This window comes from Dromaius novaehollandiae, chromosome 27 (genome assembly GCF_036370855.1).
Source record: "Dromaius novaehollandiae isolate bDroNov1 chromosome 27, bDroNov1.hap1, whole genome shotgun sequence".
Taxonomy (NCBI): Eukaryota; Metazoa; Chordata; class Aves; order Casuariiformes; family Dromaiidae; genus Dromaius; species Dromaius novaehollandiae.
In genome coordinates this window covers 6444073-6460357 of record NC_088124.1, presented here as the reverse complement: position 1 = coordinate 6460357, position 16285 = coordinate 6444073, and the positions used below count along the sequence as shown (strand labels likewise).

At 39.7% G+C, this 16285-nt stretch overlaps 1 long non-coding RNA gene across 19 annotated transcripts in view; it reads left to right on the top strand.

Annotated features, from left to right (window-relative positions):
• The window catches only part of LOC112990275 (uncharacterized), a 262631-nt gene that overhangs the window by 30508 nt on the left and 215838 nt on the right, over nt 1-16285 (top strand). For 18 of the 19 annotated variants that reach the window (XR_010385341.1, XR_010385337.1, XR_010385340.1 and 15 more), the window contains one exon: nt 14724-14816. This is a non-coding gene — a long non-coding RNA (uncharacterized LOC112990275). Of the gene's footprint in view, nt 1-935; nt 1004-14723; nt 14817-16285 lie in introns of all 19 variants that reach the window. The other variant, XR_010385329.1, reaches the window with a different exon arrangement.

Sequence of the window (16285 nt, the reverse complement as noted above, 5' to 3'; positions counted from 1 at the left end):
CAGAGGAGCTATACTCCCTGTGGAGAAGTATCAGGAAAAGAGGATGTTTGTGAGCTTGAAGCAGTAGCTGTGGCTTCTTATATCAGCAACTGCAGTCTCAGATGAAGCTTTGCCTCATGGTACAATGGCAGTCTAACTATGGTAGTCTTATAATTTGAGGTTATATGTGTTAAAGTTGTAGTGAATCAGTAGTACTAGAATATAGAATCTGTATGAGAGCACTGTAAGGGGAAGCTCTGCCCAGACCCTGTCTTTCCCTGAATTTTGCTGTTTTTCTGATTCATTTTTCTAATTTCTTTTGCCCCTTCTCCTCTGGTTTTGCAAATGTTAGGCAAGGGTTATAGCCAGAAAAAAAACATGACCCTCTAAGAGTCTTTGGCACTTTGCTTTCTTGTCCTTCCTGGAATAAGAGGAGAGATTAGGGACAATCTGACTTTTTGGCTTTGCTTTTTATTTTTTCAGCTTTTCTTATCTTCTGATCAGATGTAGATTCAGACATTGGACCAAGAATAAAGATGGTGAATCTCCTGCCCGAAATGTTCTGCTTGTGTCTGGCTTTTTTTTTTTTTTTTTTTTAACTCTTAATTTACATTAATTGCACAAAGCTGCAAACTCAGGTGCAGATCAGGTCATCCTGCCTGTCCCTCACTGCTTTATCATCTTGTTTCTCCACTTCCTCCTGTGATATATTGAAGTAAGCAACATTTTCAAGAGCAGAGGCACTAAATCATGTGTGCTCTGTGTATGCATAATCTGGAGTATCTGGTCCAGAATGCTAACAAAGGCATAGTAGCAAAAATAAATTGCAAGATAGACCTTGGAGTTGGCTGGGACATACTGAGCGAGAGACAGGAGGGAGGTGGAAATTACAATGTTTTCTCTTTGTAGTGGGGTCAGTTCGATCTTCTGAATCACTTAATTCTCTCTCCTTACAGCCAGAGTAACACTTCCAGATCAGAATCTCGCATAGTGAGGGACTGTAGAGACTTGCAGTGAGGATGAGGTAAGCTGTAGGTGATTTAGGCAAAAGAAGGTGTGTGTGGGGGGGGATGACCCAAAATGATTTGTCGATGTGAAGGGACTTGTGCAAAATCGTGAAGAGCCTGACTTGTGAACTCTGCTACCTTTCTGGTCTTTCTGGTGACCCAGAAAGACTTTAGGTGCTAGGTGCTTTAGCTACGGAAATAGCATTCATGCACTGTGGCTGGAGGCAGGTGAAAAAGGCCTGTGCCTGTACATTGGCTCTATGACTCCCCTGGGAATCTATAGCAAACTTACTCTGAGGCAGATTTCCATCATCTTTGCACTACTAGATCTAAAAATAATACAGCTGTGCTAGAGAACCTGCTTTTATATTTTCTATATCATTACACACATCCATATCAGAACCAGGAGTTCAGAGTTGTTTTATTCTGCAAATTTCTGGTTGTATTAGCACTGTCAGAATCGCTGATGTATCACCTTGCAGGGAGTCTAAATACTTGTCAGTGCTTTACTTTGCATTTTTTCTTCTGGGTTCAGAGCTGAAAGCAAAGCAGGATTGAAATCTCTTCTCTGGATGCTGGTAGAAATGTAGGAGAAATCTTGTTTTAAGAAAGTACGAAAGGACTGTAAAAATAAGTCTTTCACTAAACAGGTCAACTTAGCCTCTTTCTACCCAAAACAGATTCAAAATGAGAAGCTGATAATATAGGCTTTAGTTTGTGGGAAATGAATTAGAACAATGCTATTTGAAGGAACTGTTTCATTTAGGTGTTTCACTGGTGAAAACCAAGCCATGATAGTTATACTGCAGCAAGCTAAAATATTATTTAAAGTTAATTCATATTTTTAGCATATAATTTGTAATTAACTTGCTGTAGTTATCTTGTTAAATGTCAATTAAATCTCAAAGCATTCCTCAAAGGTTTCCTGTATTCATAAAATGTAATTATACAGCTATTGCTTGTGTAGCCCTTATTACTAGTATAATCTACAGCTAAATATATCTTTTACATACTAATTATACATCACTAAGTGCCATATTGATAATCAGTAATTGATTTAGCACAATGTGTTGTCATGTTACCTTTGCAAATGTCAATGTGTTTTGTTTTGAAAGTTTCAGCCAAAACTTTAGGTTATAATTCTTGTGTCTGTCATATTTACATACTGTTTAAAAGAGTTAATCTGTGTTGCAGATTTCAGCCACTCAGCTGTGGCACATGTGACTCCAGCACCTTCCATGAATGTGCTCCTGATTGCCTTAATGCAAACTTCCCACTCATGTGGATTTGTTGAGCCTGAGAATGCTGATACTGTAGCAGGGATGTGTGGGTTGGACTTGAGAGTGTGTGGAGGGAGGTACTGGGTTGTGTCTGCATGCTGCATCCTGCAAAATAGGCAGCACCACTGAGTGTGGGAGTTTGGCCACTGCTCTGGCTGCTCTTGGCTTTTGTGCCTTCTGTGCCTCGCAGCACGCTGTTCGTGTTGCGGACCTGTGCCTCTCCTCAATTTGATGTTTCCTTGTTGTTTATCTGTGGCTAAGCTCTCAGGAGCTGCATAGCACTCAAAGCCTGCTCCTAATGTTATTGGAACAGTGCATTCTAGTATTTCATCAAAAACTAGATGAAGACTCCATCCATAGAAAGTCCCATGCAAATGTGGCTCTTCACTGAGAAGGAGTTGTGAGTTAAAACATGGGAATGTAATTCAGAAGCGCTGTAAGCTATTTTTAACTTTGCCATGAGCCTCTTCTGTGCTCCTAAGCTACTATGCCTTCCTGTACTCTGGCTATCCCTTCCTGAGCAGTATCATGCTCACAGGAACCACTTGAGGATGTATTCATTTATATTTGTGAATTGTCTCAGTCTTCACATGGAAAGATTAATTATTTTAAATGGTTTAGCAATGCAAATCTCATTAGCTAGTGGCTAAAGCTTTCTGCCTTCAGAGAAGACCTGACTCCTTAATAATAAGCGGTATCTTATGTGATTGACTGTCTCGGGTAAAAGACAATGGAGGAGATATCTTCAATGGCCTGGAGGGCAGCTAGCTGTCCTACTCTCATTCAAAAGTCCCTCCGAAAAATCTTATAAAAACTAGGATGGTTCTGTTGGTAAGGAATGAGGATGGAACAGGCTGAATAAAATCTATGCTGTGTATCACCTAAAAACATAAAAAGCTGGAGATTCTGAATGTTCATGCTCAAACTTCTTAAAGGAAAGGATATTTAAACAGTTTTCTGGAAAATAAACAAAAAATGCTTCCCAGATCTAGGGTGGGATTGCTATCAGTTTTTGCATTGATACCAGAATAAAAAGCATAAGTTCGAGTATTCATTACTGCATTTAATTTCTCCTCCTCCCCAATTTTGTTCTTGTACTAGCTTGTACGTGTAGGACCCTGTGTGTGCAACAGGATTGCGCTGAACTTGTAAGGATAAGGTGGATCTCCTTAGAGATTAGAAAACACCAGCTCAGCTCCATGGCCGAGCAGCACTGACCCTCCTGTTCCAAGGCAGGATTAACTATACCTAAACAATTAGCAGAAAATACCTGAAACCCCAGTTAACTGTGATCTATAATGATGATTTAGATGGGGGTGGTAGTGGGGGGAAGGACATGGTAGGATCTGAAAAAGCTGTGAAGGCCTTATTAGGCTTTCCCATTTACTGCCCAGTGGTAGTTTGGAGCAAATATTATTCCTGGTTTCACATGCCAACCTCTGCTGTTCCTCCCTTTCCCCTCCCTGTCTCAATAATATTTACTGGTTCATCAGTGTTATTCAGAGTTTGGATCTTCCATTTCCCTTGCCAGTTTCATATGCATCTGTGTTTGTATTGATGTTATTCAAACAATGATCATCTTCTTCTCTTGTCGGTTTGTATTGCATGTTTCACGTAGCACAATGTTAGCAAACAAGCATCATCCTCTGTGCTTTTTTTCCCACTTGTGTTTTTTTTTCCCTTTTGCTAGAAATGGTATTTAAATTAAATCATGCATTGTTTTTTTTTCCTTCATGGTCTTGTGTTTCCTAAGGCAACAAATTTTATGGATCTGGGAAATAGAATCAATATGAAGTTGGATTGTCCTTATGAGATTCTCTTAATATCCCAGGAGGCCAGGCTTTGTACATTAGGATTAAGAAAAGGGAAAATTACTGAGGGCAGGATTCTTTAGAGGGCTGTTTGTTTGCACATCATAGACAAATACTGAAATGTGGAAAACATAATCCAGGGAATCCAGGGTTTTGTGTGGTTTTAATTGAAACAATTTGTAACCTTCATTCTCTGCTATCTTAAATGCCTTTTTTTTTTTTTCTTTTAAATCTTCCTTGGGTTCGTGTGGTGGATTCTGCTGCACATTGAGATAATAAAATATGCAAAAATTCAGTGTTCAGTGGAGCAAATTCATATCCAGTGAAAGAGGGGGAGAGGGCAATTGAAATAATAGCACTGGACAATATAGAAGTGAACATACTGTTCAGAATTCTAAAGCTGTGCAAAAAATTGTGTGCCCACTGTCAGACCATTTATGTTTTAAATGAAGGTATGCCAAAAGAAGATGGAAGACTCTCTTAAATATGAGTAACTTTTTATTGATATATTGAATATAAAATTTTCTGGCTCACTCACAACATACCCTGTCTAGAGGAATCCATTTGCTACAGCTGTGTTCACAATTATTCCATAACACTATTGGTTTCATAACTTAGCTCTCTTCACCAGAGTTCATTAGAAATAGGAACTTAATTTAATTAGGGCAGTTATCCATGTGGGAACAATTACAAGTGGCGGAAATACTCTTTCAAAGAACAGGATTTTTTGTATTCCACGGGAATGAGGTAGTTAGCTGTCCCTGTCTGGTTGGTAACCAATGACTCCTGCTGCTGCCGGTTTGTTGTTTTCATTTTTTTTTTCCATTGATTCTCTTCTGTTCCCTTCTCCTTTTTCATTAGTTGGTCTCTGATTTTTAAACTTGATGTTTTTCTTCTGGCAAACTGCTTCATCAACTGAATTGGTATTGCTTTTATACTGTAATCTTCATTATGGCAGTGGCTGGCTTCACCTCTCTTGTCAGTTTGTGTCTTCTGCTTGGTAGACAGTCTTACTGCAGCAGCTCAGCTTGTCTTTCCTAATCAGTTTGTATCTCTTCCGTATAAATATTGATCCATCATGAGCAGCAGTCTCACAATTTTCTGTCGAACTGTTCCATAGCCTGATCCTTGATAGTGTCTTTCCAGCGTTTTCAAAGGGATTAATCCCAATTTATACCAACCCCTCCTGTGATGTGTTGCTTGTGTGAAGCAGGAATACCATGAGTAAAGATGAGTCATCAGTATTCTGTAGGAGACACTTTTCATCTCCTTTTAAAATACTGCTGTTAAAGCCTTTTGCTGGAAGGTATTTCACTAGGGTAATGTCTCATTACTGTTTAGATATAGCAGAAGTCTGCAGTACAGGCTGGTTGAGAAAGAGACAAGGGTGTTTTGGGGGACTTACCCTGTTTCACAGCAAGAGGGGAAAATAGACCAAACTAATAGGTTTGTATCTCCTAGCCCTTTGGAGGGCACAATAAGGTATTTAACTCCCACTGGGACAACCATCAGAGATGAGTCTGATAGGACCAAGCTGCGCTCCAGGCCTAGCAGCTTTATGAGCCCAGAACAAAAATAGTTGAGATAAGGGAACAAAATAACCCGGGTCTTATGAAACTTGAACAAGAATGTATTCTTAGGATGTTCCCTTACAGACCATAAGCATAACACATGGAGATGTTTTATGTGTACTCATGCAGATATACTGATGGGACGGATGGAAGAGTATGGGCCTGTATCAGCCGTAGTTAAGCAAGGTATTCAAGCAAGTGCCTGAGTTTTAGCACTTCAGTATTTACATTTAAGTCACATCATTTATTTAACTTACGTGTTAATTTAGTCATTGTTGCTGGCACTAGTGCAGATGTCCGCCAGCGACCCTGCCCAGCCTTGCATCATCAGTCCAGTAATAGCACTGATGGCGATTGATAGATACGTAATTCTCAATGAAATTTAATTAAATGATTTGGACTTGTTTGAAAATATAGCCCATGTGTTTTTTGGAGGTCAAGTGTATTTGCAGATCTCAGTGAAATGACAGTGCTGGAATAGATCGGGTTGTAGATTGATACTGAAGTGACAGTGTCAGAGGAGTCTGGAGACCAAAAGTTGGAATAGTAAGAGCAGAAAGAAGGGACAGGTCTGAAGAAACAAGGATCAAGAAGCTAAGGTTAGAGCTACAAGAGTTCTGTTTCCATAGCACGTGCCTAAATTTTACCCAATTTGCGGTCATTGCATTTTCCCTTTTTTTCTTTTTCCCCTGATATGCTCATATATTTACCACGCTCCAAAAGAGAAGAAAAAGCAAATGGAAGTGATATAGATTCAGTGTGCACACGAAAATATGATATAACATATTCCCTCTGAGTATTTTCAGAATATAAAGGTAGAGAGAAATCAGATAAACGCATCAATAGAAGTCAGCTGTCTGCCAAAGCATGTTTTAAATATCAAATTGGAATATAATAGTATGCATATTTTCCGTATCAAATTATGACATTATTGGCAAAGACTAGAACGTGATACAATTCAGAGTCCTCCTACGTCCCTGGATAACAGATGAAACAATCTTAAATGGAATACTAAGCAATTTTGTAATTAAATGCAGGCTTACACAGATATTCATGGAGTTCAGATAGGGGAAATTCAAATGGAGGGAAATAATTGTTGTTGTTTTTCTTTTTTTTAAATATACACTTTTTTTTTACTAGGGTGAATTGCCAGACTGATGGATACAAGGATAAGAGTCTTCTACTTAGCCACATAACATAGGTGGTGATAGGCAAGCGCTCCCCCTTTTTTTTCTATTTTGCCACTATCAATAAAATACTTCTGCTGGAAGTTCCATAGCTGGAAGGGAGAGACGAATCGGAGAATCTGTGCGGGAGTATTTCCAGCAGGGCAGGAATACTTAATCTTATGAATCTAATCCCTCTGTTAGAGGGGGGGAAAAATGCAAGGTCATTTTCCTCCAAGCGGTATAATGAGAATATAACTCACTGTGCAGCTGGCTAAATTGTACAATATATTTTCGTTCAGAAAGTATTTTTGAGGGGCATAGCAGTTTTTGGATTCTAAAACAAAATCAACTGTTAACAAAGTATCACTAATGTTCTCATTCATCAGGGGCAGAAACCACCCTGGACAAGCAGGTGGGAGCTTCTCAGAACACTGAAGGAGTTAAGCTCTAATTTAGGATACCTTTTCTCTTGATATTCTCTTTCTCTTTGACTTGAAATTGGACAGGCTAGCAGTATTTATACTAGTAAATTAAAACATTAGTCTGTTTTCTAGCTCTGGGGCCAATTGGCATGACATAACTAAACTTTTGCTTCCCAGGATAGGGGGCTACATGCAAAATTATTGTTGGGAAGAGTCTCTGGCCCATGACAAATCCTGAACTGTAACTGCACGTTGATTTGGAGAGTGGGTTGATTGGCTCAGGCCAAACCATGCAAGGGCCATGCTAACAGTTTAATAGTATGAATGGCTGCATTCAGATCCATCCTGTCAACCTCTTTAGTTGGCTAGTATAGACAACCACAGAGACTTTTAAGACATTTGGCACTAATTGGCTAAGGATTAAATGAATTGTAAGAGTCAAACTTTCTATTCAGTATACGGGCAGTTTTTCAAGGGCAAGGTGGAGTTACCCTCCTATCTCCTGTGGACTGGCCTGTGTAAGGAGACATACCACTCAAAGAGCAATAGGCTGGCCCTACCATTGGTGTGTGGTTAGAGGGATTCACTTCACTCCTAGGATGTTTAGTTGTTGCATTCTGACAGCACTTAAATAAAAGCAAATTTTCTTTCAGTAACTGTGAGAAAAAAACAAAAAACAAAAAAACTTGTCTCTCACAGGATACTCCCACCAGACAGCAGCATCTAGATGAGTCGGAGTAGATTATATATTTAATGTATCACATACTGTTGACCTTTTAAGTAATAAGATAAGGCAACAATGAAAGCAAGAACATCTGGAAACATGCTGGGGAACAGTTACTCTTTAAATATTGAGGATCCAGTTTTCTAACTCACTGTTAAAACACACAGATGGAATCAGGGGCTTTAGCTGGACCACTTGGCTTAGGCAATATGACAAAATCATAAGCACCAAGGCGGGGGGAGGAAGGGAGATGGCAGTAGACCAAATTGGATGTACCGCGTTCAGAAGCGTGGTAACATCTTCCAATTTGTCTTGTTAATGATCTGACATACGTAGTGACTCGCACAACAGTTCAATAAAGGCCACAAAGAAAAATAGCACCATATTTTGTACTCCAGAAGATAAAGATGAGCATGTTGGAATAGTTACTTCTGAGTGTGATAAAGACAATTCTAGTAGAGAGGAAGGGATTTCCGCAATACACCCTGTAAATGACAGAAGGGTTTAAGATGGAATTCAAGGTTGTGGCTCCCCCAGACAAGGGGGGAGAGAGGAAGAAAGAGGAAACATTTTTTTCCAAGCTTAAGAAATATTACTCTAATATTTCTTTTTCCTTTTGCTGCTCTTCTCACTTGACAGTTTCGTCTCTCCATATAGCTATGGGCTGTCTGTCAGTGCCTGTCTTATACATACGCACGCACACACAGCGCGTTATGCTCAGAGGGAATATTTGTTAACTACAACTATTTGAGGCAAAACAGTGAGATTCTACGCTGAAGAAGAGTTTTTCAGATAACTGCCTGGGGCATCAGATATTTTAGAATCAAAATCTGGAAATTCAAGTCATTATTTCTGTTGTTTTAGTGCCTGCTTTTATTCTCTTTCTTACTGGGAAGTGTTCCTTAACCCATATTGCTGTGGGTGTTTTTTCACATTTGCAGTATACAGAGCTGTTCCAAAAACCATACAAGACATTTAACCATCTTTGCAATGTCTTCTGTTATGTATTCCATCACCCATTTTTTTCTCCCATTCCTGTCTCTTCTTTTGACTTCTGGTCCATGGACATAGGCTCTGAAGAAGCTGTAGCCTTCCACAAGAGATGTGAATGAAAAGTGTCTGGAACAAATGGGAATTACTGGGAATGCAATGGACCCTTGTTACCTGTATGGTATTCTTAAAAACACAGCTGAATTGACACGTAAAATCTATGGACATGTCCTCTCTCCTTGCTCCGTCAGGGCCAGAGACTGTGACTGAATGGTCGCTGGGGAATGATTTGCTGCCTGATGGCAGGAGGTTCCAACTCATTGAAGCTCCTATTACATGCTCTGGCAGTTCCTAGAACAACAGAAAGCTGTGGGACTTTGTGGAAGAGTAAGTGTAAAATCAGCCTCACAGGTGTCACACTTCCTCGTGCCCAGTGGAATCTGAGAGCCAATTTAGTTTCCTTGCTCCACTTGTCCGCTTGGGATAGTCATTCAGGAAGCTGCTTTGATGATATGCGCTGCCCATTACACATTCGCAGCTCTTGTCAGAAAAATACCGGCCTGGAACACAGCATATTTGGTGGCAGTAACAGAGATAAAATGCAGGCATGTTTCTAAGGCTGCCTAATGTCAGCTAACAAGTGGTTGCACTTGCATGGGCCTTCAGAAGAACTAACCCAGTCTAGAATTTGGGGGGGGGCAAATGAATGAGAAAGCTTTCTGTGTGTGTGTTTGCTCCTAAGCTGTGTTTTCTTCACTGCAAGGTAATGCAATATAGTATGGATGTCATGGAAGGCCTGTCTGCCTTCCAGCACCACATTTAAAACCCATTTCAGATGCATTTCAGATGTCTGCTTCATTCTGGTGATGATGTGAGTTTAGTGCTGTCATGTCTTGGGGCTCAGGTCAGGGCTTCACTGTAGGCTGTTAAAGCAGAGTACTAAGCTTCTGCTGCTACTAGATTATGTTTTAGTATGTAGACAACAAGTAGCAAGTAAATAAAATACTATAAAAATAAGAAAAATAGAGAGGACAAGATGACATTACAGCTGTGGTTTCACAGGTCAGCTATGCCAATGGTCTCTAGAGTCCTCAGGTGACTGTCTAAATAATGAGTAGTGATTCCCTGGCTTAATAATAATAACAAAAATTTGCATGTTAGACTCGGGAGGATAAAATACTCTCCTCTTCCAGCAGCAGGATAAGCCAGGGAACTTATAACCTGATCCTCCCCTTTCTCAGCAGCTTGAAGTCTTGATCTTTCTGTGAGCCTCACAAATCAAAAGGACAGTTTATCTGAGTTTGCGGTGAGGGTTTTTCCTGCACTGTGATGAGGACTGTGGTGGAGAACACTCTTGGGATCAGCTCTTCTCAGCTGAAGAGTCTGAGAAAGTCCTATGGAAGGAAAGGTTTTCAGGGAGAAATAGCAGCTTTTTATTGGCTCTGCTATAGCTGGTAAAAATGTAAAGACAAGTTTTCTGGTTAGACAGCCCTTTTAAAGCTTCTTTCACAAGTTGTGTGAGTGCCAGCTGTTGTGCTGTCTTGCTACTGTAGGCCACAAAAAGTGCTCCTAAATGCAAAGAGCAGAAGTTTAGGGTGGTTCCTTTTCTCTGCTCACTGGTTTTAGAGCCATTGCTGCCTTGTCCCTGGACACAGTGCCCCAGTATCCCAGCTGTGGGGGTGGCTTGACTGGGTCATGTGATCAGGACTAGACATGAGTATGTTCAGGGAGAGGTTGCCAGCTGAAACACAGGAAGGTTTGGGTGTGATAGCAGGAAGGTTTGGGTGTGATAGCAGTTTGTGGTCCCCTGTGGGGGTCACAACCTCTGCCCTCCCACCGCCCTGTGGAATAGAGGCCTCTGCTCTGGCCATCTCATTAGGGAAGTCAAGGAAGCACTAGTCCGGGGTGCAACGCGTGCGGTGCTTGTGTTACAACTGCCTGCTCAAACCAGCTGGGTGGATAAGGGAAAGATCTCAGGAAGAGAGAATGTCAACAGTAGCGTTTTCAAAACCACCAAACTTACAGAGAGCAAGATGCATAGAACCCAAATTTAATGATGATTTGTCTCTGTCTTCTTCAGCTTCTTACATAGCTTGATGCAACATCAAGCTGACAAGTAATGATGTAACCTAATAAGATGTTACATGTGTCATTCTCTATTGCATCACCTTCAACATCCTGCAGATGGGTCTTAATAGTTTGTTTTCTGGCTTAAAATATATTGAAATAAAACTTTTTTGTTTGTGAAGAACCTTTGCAAATAAATAAATGCCTTGTTTTTAAAAGGTTCTAGTTGAACTAGAAACAGCATCCTACTGGTAATCTGCTGGCAGGGTTAGATTTTAATATTTCTGCAACAAATACTAGTGAACTCATGCTATGCATATATTTGAAAAGGTAGCCTCAAAGCTACTATCAGGCAAATGAGCAAGGCTCATTTTCTGTGCTCATGGGCATGCCTGTTTTACAGGGAAATGTTGTTTCTGTTTGTTCTGTGAATTTGAGGATTATGGTTGGTCAAGAGGCATGAGGATGGTCTGATTACTAAAATGGCAGTAGGGCTCAAAAATATGGTATTTGACTGCTGGAAAAGGGTCAAAGAGACTGGAGTTTCATAAGTAGAATTTGCCCTGTTTCTTTCGTGTCTAGTTTTAGCAAAGAATGTATCTTGACATTTCTTCTTCCGTGACAGCACCTAGGATCTACTGAAGTCAGTCATCTGTTTGAGTAACAGCAGTTACTTGTATAACCTCAATAACATACGCAGCATTTAACAGATATTAAAAAAGATGCTCTTTCTTCCTTGACGTCTTGGCAGTCCCAACTGCCTATTCTTCAAATGCTTAAACATGGGCCCGATTTTGAGCCTGTAAATAATCCTAGAAGTGACTAGAAGGCAACAACTTAGAGAGATAAAATTAATCAAGTGTTTGCAAGGCTGAAGCAGGGCCATCTTGTGATCTTTGAATGAATAAACAATTAATGTTTGATTAGATTAGGTGTGGTTTGCACCTTTTAACTCTCTACTTCATGTCAGATGCATGAAAAGATGGCTCAGAGGTTTGCGAAGATCCAGTGCTCTTCATCTGGAAGGCAAATTTTCCCTAGTTATTTGTATTATAATTTTATTTTATGTGTCTCTTCCATTCTTGGTTGGTAGAATTGATAAATATGTGGTAACAGTTTGAAATGCACCCGATCATTTCCATAGTAAGTCCTTAAACTTGGGTTGTATTATGTTGCAGATACGCTGTGGCTCAAGTAGATTTTAAGAGCTGAATGTAATGTGACTCAATAAAACTCCTCCTTGTTTTATAAAAATATGCAAGCATGATCCGATACTGGAAATAGTTTCAGGTCCTGAAATCATTCCTTTCATTTGATAAGGTTTAGAGCAAACTATCTACAAGAATTATTCACTGTAACATTTTATTTGTATTTTTAAACATATTATTTGGTTAACTTGCCTTTTGGCTGCAGAGCTAAATGTGTCTAGTCTGACAGATAAACCACTTTGGAAAATTAAGGATATAAACTTGTTTACCCAGATTGGGTGGAATCTTTACAGTTCTCTCTGTAGTCTCTTCGAATGAGATTTAGCCTGTATAATGACACTGAAAATCTTTATCTGATTTGTAAGATAGCAATAGGCTTCATGAAACAGGGCTCTGTCTCACCCACAACATACAGGCAGTGCAAACTAGCCGACTCTGAACTCCCCTTAAATTTTTCCCCTCTCCTGACAATAGCCATAAATAATAACACTGTTGCACAGAAATCATTCTAACAGCACAGAAACAAATAAATATATTAAGCTTGACAGCCTAACTACAACGAGCCATTTGTACACTGCGTCCAGCTGCTGAGCACGTGTGGGAGCTTGTGGACTTGCACTAGAGGGGGCTGTGAGCCAGGTTAGCACTCCCACTTGCTGCTTTTTTTTCCACTTGGCTTAACGCAGAGTGCAGATTTTTATTATGCAGTTTCTAGCAACACTTATTTAATCATGTTTTAACACTTTCATCAGGTATTTAAATTAAAAAATTAAGTTAAAATCTCACAGTTTTTTCTGGTCTTTACGTAGGCACTGACAAAAAAAAAAAAAAAAAAAACCAAAAAAACCAAAACTGCCTGTAAAAGGATTGCTGCAATCTCTTATGATAGATTTCCCACACATTTACTGTGTGATTCAGGGCACGTTGTATATGTCCATTTCTCAGGTGAGCCAAGCAGTTCACTTATATTTTTAAGAGGTTAGTTTTGTTATGGGAAGATAGATGATTAAAGTAATCTGGTTGAAAGAATTATTAAAACTAAGAAGGATGATTATAGATTTTGCCCATGCCTTTCATCATATAGTGTCCTAAAACACATTCCAGATCTGAAAACTTAAGTAAATACAGAGTATCGGTTGCATGGTTCATCCTATTATGTGAAATCAGAAAAAAAAGTATTGGTTGTAAGGGTGCACAGAACAGAACTATTTTAGTCAAATGTGAACAAAAATACTGTAACTAATAGCGAGTGCTTACAGGCTTTTAGTTGGAATTTCTCCAGGACACTCTAGCCAGGCAGACTACAGCACATTATCGCTATATGTATGCCATTGCTAGGCATATGCAGTGCCTAACATTCCCTGTCCTCCGAAGTCCGGTCAACTCATTCTGGCTGCACCTGGCAGTGTGGCTTATGAAATTCATTCACTCTGTACTAATACTCCTGCTCCTCCTCTCCTGGGGAATAGGATAGGCTTGTGGCTACTTTACAAGCATGAGAGCCAATTCCGAGGTTTTCCGTAATCTCTGTATGTGTGTGAAGGGAGTGGGTGTGTGTGGAGTAAGTTACTTCTCCATATAGAAAAGAAATATAGATACTAGTTACTTCCATGAGACTTAATTCCTCAATATGTGACATGCACCCTGCCACAGAAAGTGCTATGCTCATCCTTCAGGAAGGTAGATTACCGCTTCAGTGGATTTCTCACTGTTTCACTAAAAGAGCTGTGAAATACTCAGATGGAAGATCTACCTTAAATGCATACAGGACTGTATCAAAATGTTGCTGCATCAATATTACCATGTGTTTACATAATTCAGAGAGCATTCACTCTTTGACAGTACTTCACAAGGCAGCAGATCAAAAAGGTCCATTTACTTTCCCAGATTGTTATTCAGCCAGCTTTGCACTGCGAGGAGAATGCATGAGTCAGAACGCCTACAAATCACAAAGGCAGCTTCGTTTGTGGGGAAAGTGGGAGGGCTGACTTGTATTTCATTACTAACAAACTATGCAAAACCCTAAAACAAAAATAAGCTCAACAGAAAGGTTTTTTGGGCCCGTGAAAAGGGCAGGTAAATCAGGAATAGTGTTTTGGCAAAGCCTGTGAGACTGCAATTGTTGAACAGCAAATAAGAACAGAGGGAAGAGGCCCACGTGGTTTGGTAGCTCCATGTTGCACCTGTACAGCTCTGCTGAACAGTGCTGTCAGTCCTCCATGTCATGGGTACTAAAACTGACTGGTTTAGGAAAAGAAAGAAAGAGTTTTAATTGTTAACTTATAATAAGCCACCTATAATGTGCAAATATTGCAAATATCAAAAGTTTCTGAAATGGGAAGCAGCAAACTCATCTGCTTATTTTTATTATATGAGAGGATGAACTGTTTTTTTTTTTTTTCCAGTTGGATAGCTGCTGTAATAGAAATATTATACTGACAGCCAAGCTTACTCCCAAACCTAATGGATTTTCAACTTTTTTATGCTGATTTCAGGAAATACAGCTCCTGCAATTTGCATCCAGACATCAGGAAGCCATGCATTACAAGAACATTTCATCTTCTGCCAGGGATGAACACACAGAAATCGTAAGTTCGTACTTAGACCAACAGATTCACAGGTAGAAGTGTTTTTAAAAAGACTGCTAAAGAAATTGCAATTTTGTACTCCACCCTATAAATTAAGAAGACTGGAAAATTCAAACACTTGTGTTGTACCCCTGAGTAAACAGGAGGATGGTGTAATTGCAGACACTAGGACTGTAGAGCAGAGATGAGTTTTCTAGCCTTACCTTCATCTTCTGCAGGGATATAATAGAAGTGTCTTTGCTACTAGTAACTAAAGTCAGAGCACTGTAAAATCAACGAAGATGGGAATTCTACGTTAAAATTAGAATGCAACAAATACCATTGAATTTTTGGGGTTAGAATTAATGAGCTTTCACTGGTAGAGCAATGGTTTGTTTTGGGCCTAGATCTTCCTAGATGTTTAAGTGTGTATTATGTTTTGCCTTCATCTGTATGCAGTCTCATGGACTTTAGGAGCAGACTGGTCCTAAAATTTTTATCAATTGTTCACTACTAAACAGTCCATTTATGATTCTGGCTTCCTGTTTTATAAGCACTTCCACAAGCATTGCATTTGTTCTTTTCTTTGGAGAAGAAAAACAAGGGCAGGACTGGACTATGGGATCACAATCCTTCTTCTAGGCAGTGCTCCCAGGTCAGCAGTTTGGATCCATTATTAGGGAGAGATATGTCAGATGCTGGTGCTTTTGCTGAGTTAATGCTTCTTATTCTTGCATAAATAGAAGATGCACAGTTTTCAGAGCTGTCAGTCTGGGACCTACAATGAGCAGTAAAAATAAACTTAAAAAGTAAAGCTTGAGCAATTGGAAAAGATGGTGCTGTGATACTGTTATTTCAAGCCAACTTGCTGCCTAAGCAAAATTACACAGTGCTTTTGCCAAGCTTAAGATTCCTAAAATGCTTTGATTTCCCCTCCTTTTCTCTGCGTTATTTGGCACTTTGCTTGCAGTGTGCAACCACGGTAGGCATCACAAATGTAACATGCATGTAGGAACAGAGAATTTTGAATGGTTACATGACAGAGACATCACTAGATTGTCAAGGAAAATGAAGGTGCTATGGGTGGGATGAGGGGGAAATACCCAACGCTACAGTAGGCTAAGGGCTTAATAAAGTCAGAGGTGCTTAGCAAGCAGGATTATTCATCAGTGGTAATGCTGAGTTGGAGAAGAAACATCTACGTAAAAGGGGCTGCTTTTGGAGCATGTCTTGATGCAGAAATTCCTACTTGATTTTTTTACTGGTGATGAAGCAACATTGCTGGTGAAGCTACAGCAGTTCTTCACATAGAAAATCATAATGATGAAATTATTTCGATTGTGATGTCTCTGCAGTAGTAATTTGTTTTGTTTTGCACAGAAGATTCTCAGTGCCCAACTGGGATTTCCAGTATTGCTATAATAAAAATAATTAACAATAATTTGGGCCCTGATTTTCAGAATGGTTGAGGGTGAGGAACTAGTAACATG